Source organism: Triticum dicoccoides, chromosome 6B (assembly GCF_002162155.2).
Source record: "Triticum dicoccoides isolate Atlit2015 ecotype Zavitan chromosome 6B, WEW_v2.0, whole genome shotgun sequence".
NCBI lineage: Eukaryota > Viridiplantae > Streptophyta > Magnoliopsida > Poales > Poaceae > Triticum > Triticum dicoccoides.
In genome coordinates this window covers 195433708-195441852 of record NC_041391.1, presented here as the reverse complement: position 1 = coordinate 195441852, position 8145 = coordinate 195433708, and positions in this window count along the sequence as shown.

The following is an 8145-nucleotide window of genomic DNA, read 5'->3' as shown; positions in this document are numbered from 1 at the left end:
TCTGAAATAGAACTGGGAGTGTCATCTATGAGATACACAAGAAAATCATCACCAAAGGACTTTGCAGTCCTCTGTCTCTTGCTCCTAATAGGAACTTCATTGTTCTCCTCCACAGGACTTTCAAAGTGTTCCATCGAAATGGCAGGTTCGGTAATTGTAACTGGTTCCTGATTCGATGAACTAGGGATCTCCTGATTAGATGAGGTAGCCATATCCTTCATGGGAAAGATATCTTCAAAGAAAGTCGCATCATTCGACTCCATGATCGTACCGACATGCATATCAGGTACCTCAGATTTTACAACCAAGAATCTATAGCCAATGCTATGAAAAGCATATCCCAAGAAAACACAATCCACAGTCTTTGGTCCAAGTTTCCGCTTCTTTGGAATTGGAACATTGACTTTCGCCAAACAACCCCATGTTCGCAGATAAGAGAGTTTTAACCTTTTCTTCTCCCACTCCTCGAATGGAGTTATCTCTTTATTCTACGTAGGGACTGATTTAGGACATGACACGCTGTCAATATCGCCTCCCCCCACCATGCCTTGGAGAGACCCGATGTGTCTAACATGGCGTTAACCAAATCAGTTAGAGTACGGTTCTTTCTTTCGGCCACCCCATTTGACTGAGGTGATTAGGGAGGCGTCCTCTCATGGATTATACCATGTTCCGCACAAAAAGCATCAAATTCATTGGAAAAATACTCTCCACCACGGTCGGACCTAAGCCTCTTGATTTTCCGATCAAGTTGGTTTTCCACTTCAGCTTTATAGATCTTGAAAAAGTTCAAAGCCTCATCCTTAGATTTCAGAAGATACACACAGCAGTATCTAGTGGAGTCGTCAATTAACGTCATGAAATATTTCTTTCCACCTTTTGTCAAAACACCATTCATTTCACATAGATCTGAATGTATAAGTTCTAGTGGTGCAAGATTTCTCGTCTCCGCAGTCACGTGAGAATTACGAGGTTGCTTAGCTTGCACACACACTTGACACTTAGATCCCTTAACGGTGGTGAAACTAGGGATTAAGTTCAACTTCGCTAGTTGCGACATGCAACCAAAGTTAACATGACAGAGTCGTGAATGCCACACATTTGATTCACTATTGTTGCAAATATGATTAACAACTTTATTGCAAACGTCTGATAAGGATAAACGAAACAGGCCTCCTGACTCATAGCCTTTACCAACAAAGGTTCCATACTTGGATATTACAAATTTATTCGACTCAAAGACAAGCTTATAGCCATCTCTACACAGAAGAGATCCGCTAACAAGATTTTTATTAACGGAGGGGACATAATGCACGTTCTTTAGCCGCACAATCTTCCCCGAAGTAAACTTCAGATCGACCGTGCCAACACCATGAACAGAAGCACTTGAACCGTTGCCCATCAGCACGGTTGAAGTCCCTGCGGTCTAATAAGATGAAAACATGGAAATATCACCGCATACATGCACATTAGCAGCCGTGTCAATCAACCAGTCAGGAGAATGACATACTGAAAGAATAGTGGGAAATATACCATACCCAGCATCCTTCATGTCAATGTCTCCGATGATAACATTAGCGGTCTTGCCGCCTTTCCCAGGATGACGCTTGTCATAGCGATTGGGGCAACTAGGTGCCCAATGATCAGGATCTCCACACACATGACAAGCACCTTTCTTCTTGTCATTCTTCTTCTTGAAGTTCGTGTGCTGCACAGCCTTGTTCTTCCCATCAAACTTTCCTTTACCATCAAACTTTCCCTTGTTCTTGAACTTGTGGGACTGGAAGTTTTTCTTCTGTACCAGATTGGCACTAGATCCTCCCTCAATACCTCGAGCACGTGTGTCCTTTGCTCTCGCCTTTTCTTCCACATCAAGAGTGCCAATGAGATCCGGAACGGAAAACTCCTGTCTCTTATGCTTCAGTAAGGTAGCAAAGTTCCTCCAAGAAGGAGGAAGCTTAGTGATGATACCCCCGGCAATAAACTTGTCCGGTAGGATACAATTGAAGTGCTCAAGTTCTCTAGCAAATGACTGTATCTCGTGAGCCTGCTCAACCACGGAGCGCTCTTCAGTCATCCTGTAATCATAGAATTGCTCCATGATGTATAGCTCAGTGTCGGCATCCGAGACCCCAAACTTGGCCTCGAGTGCGTCCCACATATCTTTTCCATTATCAATTGACGCATAAGCATCAACTATGTTCTCTCCAAGAACACTCAAGAGCGCAGCCTTAAACAAGGTATCCATTTTCTGAAAAGCTTGTGCCTGTTGGGCATCTTGCTCTCCTTCAGGTTTGCCAAGAGTGGCGTCATAGCAACTCATGGTTTGAAACCATAAGACTGCTCTCACGCGCCACCTCTTATAGTGGATACCCTCAAACATAGGAGGTCTCATGGAAGCAGCAAAACCACTTGAGGTAAATTGCCTATAATAAGGTTTTTGGATTGTTGGAAATATGAGCAATTTACCGAATGATTTTATTAACAGAAATAGTAGATAAAACATGACTAAAATAGCAAATATAAAGCAAGTCATGCAATCTGACAGAGAGAAGGTAAACATCGTCTTCATATATGAACTTGAGGTAAACACATCTAGAACAGTCACTAGATGAAGTTGCTTATACGACATAAAACCTAACATACGTAGGACAGAAACTAGAGCCAAAAACTGTAGCAGGACTTCTAACAGAAAGGAGAAGAACACGTACGGCACAGCAGCAGCAGAAGCGCTGGACTTGGGGTCGGTGTCCTCGCCTGCCATGTCGTCGAGGAGGTCGTGGACGTCGGGGAAGAAGTCGTCGGCGACCGGATCGTCCGTGATGAAGCAGCCAGTAGTCACGCAGAGCGCTCCCCAAAAACCTTATCACCCTTCTCCCGTACAGGATCAAAGAGTGCGGTTTCGGAGGCCTACTGTCCCGACCTGCGGTGCACGCCGCAAGCCGGGATGGAGAAGATCGTAGCAGCAGCGCAGTGCTCAGGAACCGGTGGCGAGAGGAAGAAGTAGTTCTGGTGCGTCTTGCTGAGAGGAGCGACCTCCCTTTTATAGGCGCAAGAGAAGGAGGCGAGAGGGCAGCGCCGGGAGCTGAAGGGACCGAGGGAGATGAAACGAACAGACAGCAGCCGAAGGGTGCAGCGTTCGCATTTAATCGTGACGAGGCGTGGCGTGGCGTGGCGTGGCGAGGCGGGCGGCGGAGGAGGAGCGCGCGTGGATGTCCCTCTTATTCTCATGCTCATACAAGTGGGGAAGGAGCCTCCCTTATAAAGAGGTCCAACTCCCTCTAAACTAGCAATGTGGGACTAAACTTTAGTAGTATCCCTTGCCTTGCACAAATGGGCTAAGTGGGCCTCTAGGATTTATTAGGAATTTCTGAAATAGTTATTGGGCTGCCCAAAATAGACTAAATTCCAGCACGATCGTTCAGGGCATCGGCGACGCTGCACACTCAGTGCCCAACCCCGAGTATGAGCCATGGCGGCGCACCGACCAGGCCGTGCTCGGCGCGCTCCTGTCTTCCATGAGGGAGGAAGTGCTCGCTCAGATGACGCGAGTGACCTCCTCGGCGGCCGTCTGGTCCGCCCTCGGCGCCATGTTCGCCGCTCATAACCGGGCCAGCGTGCGTCAACTTCGCACACAACTGTCACAGACGAAGAAGAACGACATGTCCGCGGCAGAGTTCTTCCACAAGATGACTGGCTATGCGGACGCGCTGGCCACCGTCGGCGAGGTACTGTCCGACGACGAGATCATTGGGCACATCATCGGGGGGGCTGGGACAGGAGTACGACCCGCTCATGACAGCGCTCTCTGTCTTCACCGGCCAAGTGAGCCTCTCCGATTTTTATTCTTATCTTTTCAGTTTTGAAACCCGTCAAGAACAGCACGCTGCCAACAGCGGCCATTTTTCATCCGCCAACAACGCCATGCGCCATGGCAATGGCAACGGGTCACGTGATGCTAGCCCAACAGCAACAACAACCATGGGAGTAGGAACGGCAGCCACCATGGTGGCAATGGCGGCCGCTATGGCAACGGCGGCAACCGTAGCAACAACGGTGGACGCCACAACGGCGGTGGTGGCGGCCAAAACCGTCGCCCACCCCGGTGCCAGATATGCTGCCTGGAGGGGCACTACGCCACCGACTGTCGCGATCGCTACAATCACGCCTACCAGTCGGACGACCATCGCAGCGGCAACATGGTGACATATGGTCACCGCGACAACAATTGGTACCTTGATACTGGTGCCACCGACCACCTCACCAGCGACCTCGACTGTTTGACGATGCACGAGCGCTATGGTGGGAAGGATCAAGTTCAAGTTGCAAACGGTGCAGGTTTGGAAATTTCTCACGTTGGTCATACTAAACTAGCTGGCTCACGTGATACCATCCATCTTAATAATGTGTTGCATGTTCCTAAAATTCACAAACACCTTCTTTCTGTTTACCAACTTGTTTCGGATAACCGAGTGTTTGTGGAATTTCACAAATATTTCTTTTTTGTGAAGGACAAAATCACGAGGAGGGTCCTTCTTCACGGTAGAAGTCGACATGGTCTCTACCCCATTCCGTATGGCCGGCCATCATCGTCATCCTCACATCGAGCGTTTTCCGGAGTTAGGTCTTCATCGAGTCAGTGGCATCATCGCTTGGGTCACCCTTCAAATAATGTAGTTGAGTCTGTCGTTCGGACAAATAAACTCCCTTGTTCGTCGAGTCATGATACTTTTGTTTGTGATGCTTGTCAACGCGCTAAAAGTCATCAATTACCTTACAATAATTCTTCCCGTGTTTCTTCGCAACCACTTGAGCTTATTCATACCGATGTGTGGGGGCCTGCCCTCGCCTCATCTGGTGGTTTTACATTTTATGTTAGCTTCGTTGATGACTTTAGCCGTTTTACCTGGATTTATCTTCTCAAACATAAATCTAACGTCGAACAAGTTTTCTACAAATTTCAAGCCCATGTCAAACGACTTCTTAACACAAAAATCTGTTCGGTCCAATCTGATTGGGGAGGCGAGTACCACCGCTTGCACAAATTTTTTCAACGTGTTGGTATCTCTCATCGCATATCGTGTCCACACACATCCCAACAAAATGGTATCGCTGAGCGAAAGCACCGTCACCTCGTTGAAACCGGGCTTGCTCTCCTAGCTCACTCCAATCTTCCTTTGCGTTATTGGGATGAAGCTTTTCTCACCACATGTTATTTGATCAATCGCATGCCTAGCAGGACCCTTCAAAATATGCCACCACTCACACGCCTCCTTAACATCACTCCCGATTACTCTTTTCTTCGTGTCTTCGGTTGTGCATGTTGGCCTAGTCTTCGCAAATATAACTCTCGGAAACTTGAGTTTCGCTCAAAGATGTGTGTCTTTCTCGGATATAGTCCGTTTCATAAAGGGTACAAGTGTCTTGACAAGTCCACTGGTCGCATATATATCTCTCGAGATGTTGTCTTTGATGAAAAAGTTTTTCCTTTTGCGACTAGTGTGTGTCCCGATTTGTCTCTCTTAAATCCTCCCGTGACTTTTCCTTCTCATGAGCCAATAGTTCAGGATGCTAATGTGAGAAACTACAATCTGTGTACAGGTACAGAGACGCAGCTGCCATGCACTGGCGTGACGGACGTACATGCTACACCCCCATGCACCCAGCCCGCCTGCGGCACGCGGCTGCGTCCTGCTGACCCAGCGCGCGCTCCGGCGCCCTCCGATGCGCCCTCTGGCATCGCCCCGTCGGGTGGGCCTGGTGCGGTCCAGTCGCCCGAGCCGTCGCTCGCGCGTGCCACAGCCCAGCATGGAGCCTCTTCGTCCGATGCAGCTGCACACGACGCAGATGCACACGACGGGGCTGGGCGAGGTGCATCTGGCGCGCCAGCGCCCGACGCGGCGGCCTCCGACGGGGCTGGGCGAGCAGCGCCCGACGCGCCTATGCCTGGTGCAGTCGACTGCGTACATGTGCGTGCAGATGCAACCGCCGGAGCATCCTCGGCAGACTCCCCGTCGTCGGGTTCCTCGCCGGCGCCCCCTCCCGAGCGTGCTCGCACACGCCTACAGAACAATATTCGGCGCCCAAAGGTTCCATCTGATGGCACTGTCCGATATAATCCGTATCGTCGCGGTTTCAATGCCGTCGTCTCTGTTCCAACTACGCATCGGCAGGCTCTTATTGATCCTACTTGGACAGCTGCTATGCAAGAGGAGTTCTCTGCCCTTCAGCGCACTCAGACATGGTCACTTGTGCCTCGTCCTCCGGGCACTAACATCGTCAGCTGTAAGTGGATTTTTAAGCTCAAGGAACGATCTGATGGCTCTCTTGACAAGTACAAAGCTCGCCTAGTTGCTCGTGGGTTTACTCAGCAGTATGGTGTTGATTATGTTGCCACTTTCAGTCCGGTTGTTAAACCGGCCACTGTTCGCCTTGTGCTGTCACTTGCAGTTTCACAGGGTTGGTGTTTGCGCCAGATTGATGTCAGCAATGCGTTTCTTCATGGTTTGCTTAATGAGAATGTGTACATGCAGCAGCCTCCAGGTTTTGAGGATCCTCGATTTCCCCACCATGTTTGCAAGCTTTGGAAGTCTATTTACGGACTCAAACGGTCTCCGCGGGCTTGGTACTCCCGCCTCAGTGACCGGCTGCAACAACTTGGGTTTCATTCATCCAAGGCCGACACCTCTCTCTTCATTTTCCGGCGAGGCAATGTAGTTATTTACATGTTGGTCTATGTTGATGATATTGTCATTGCTGGCTCCTGCTCCCATACAGTGGATCGTTTGCTTCGCACTCTAGGTGGGTCCTTTCCCATCAAGGACCTTGGTCGCCTTTCTTACTTCCTTGGGATTGAAGCCACCTACAATTCAGGGGGAATGGTGCTGTCTCAACGCAAGTATGCTGATGATCTTCTTCATCGTGCTCATATGGAGAATTGCAAGGCAGTTTCTACTCCCATGTCAGTAACTGATAAGTTGGCAGCAGATCTTGGTACTCCTCTCAGTCATGATGATGCTTTTAGCTATCGCAGCATGGTTGGAGGATTGCAGTATCTTACCCTCACTCGTCCTGATATTTCATTTGCTGTCAACAAGGTGTGCCAATATCTAGCCAAACCCACTGATGTGCATTGGGAGGCGGTGAAGCGCATACTGAGGTATATCAAGGGTACTGTGACTACTGGACTCTCTATTCGCCGGTCAAGCTCCACACTTTTGAGTGTGTTCACTGACGCTGACTGGGCAGGATGTGTCGATGACAGACGCTCTACTGGTGGTTTTGTGGTCTTTCTTGGTCCTAACCTGATATCATGGAGTGCTCGTAAGCAACCCACAGTTTCACGATCCAGTACTGAGGCGGAGTACAAGGCACTAGCAAATGGCACAGCTGAAGTTACTTGGGTACAATCTGTGCTTAGGGAACTGTGAGTGTTCCTACCACGACCACCAATTTTGTGGTGTGATAATTTAGGTGCCACCTATTTGAGTGCAAATCCAGTATTTCATGCGAGGACAAAGCATATTGAGGTGGATTTTACTTTGTAAGAGAAAAGGTGGCGCAAGGAGCTTTGGATGTTCGCTTTGTGTCTTCCGGTGATCAAGTGGCAGATGCTTTCACTAAACCTGCTACAAAAGCCATGTTGGAGAAATTACGACACAATCTCAACCTTGTGGCCGGTTGAGATTGAGGGGGAATGTTAATGTATATTTCAGCATGTAATCAGTGTAGTTATGACTATAGATTAGGTAGGATTATTTCCTATTACTTGATCTTTGAGATCTCATGTAATCCTATGTATTCTTGGCAACCAAGATTGCCTCCATACTAATACACAGCAAGTCCGTCGAGTTACGTACGGCAAAACATATTCCATCTTTTTCAACTTGGTCTGCTATGCTGTCTCAAGATCTTGGCGCTAACTTGCAGTGAAGCCTGTTGTCATATGCAATGCCCATCTTAGGTGTCTTGGTTAAAAACTTTCTATTGTCATGTGCCTGCAAGACAAACCCTGCAAGACATGCCCTTCTCAGCTCATTGCAAGGACACGAACCACTCAAGCGAAACACTGAAATATAAGAATGTAAAACGACACCAATTAACCATGCAAAGGAAGCTGATAGCAGAACGTACTTCCACGAAACA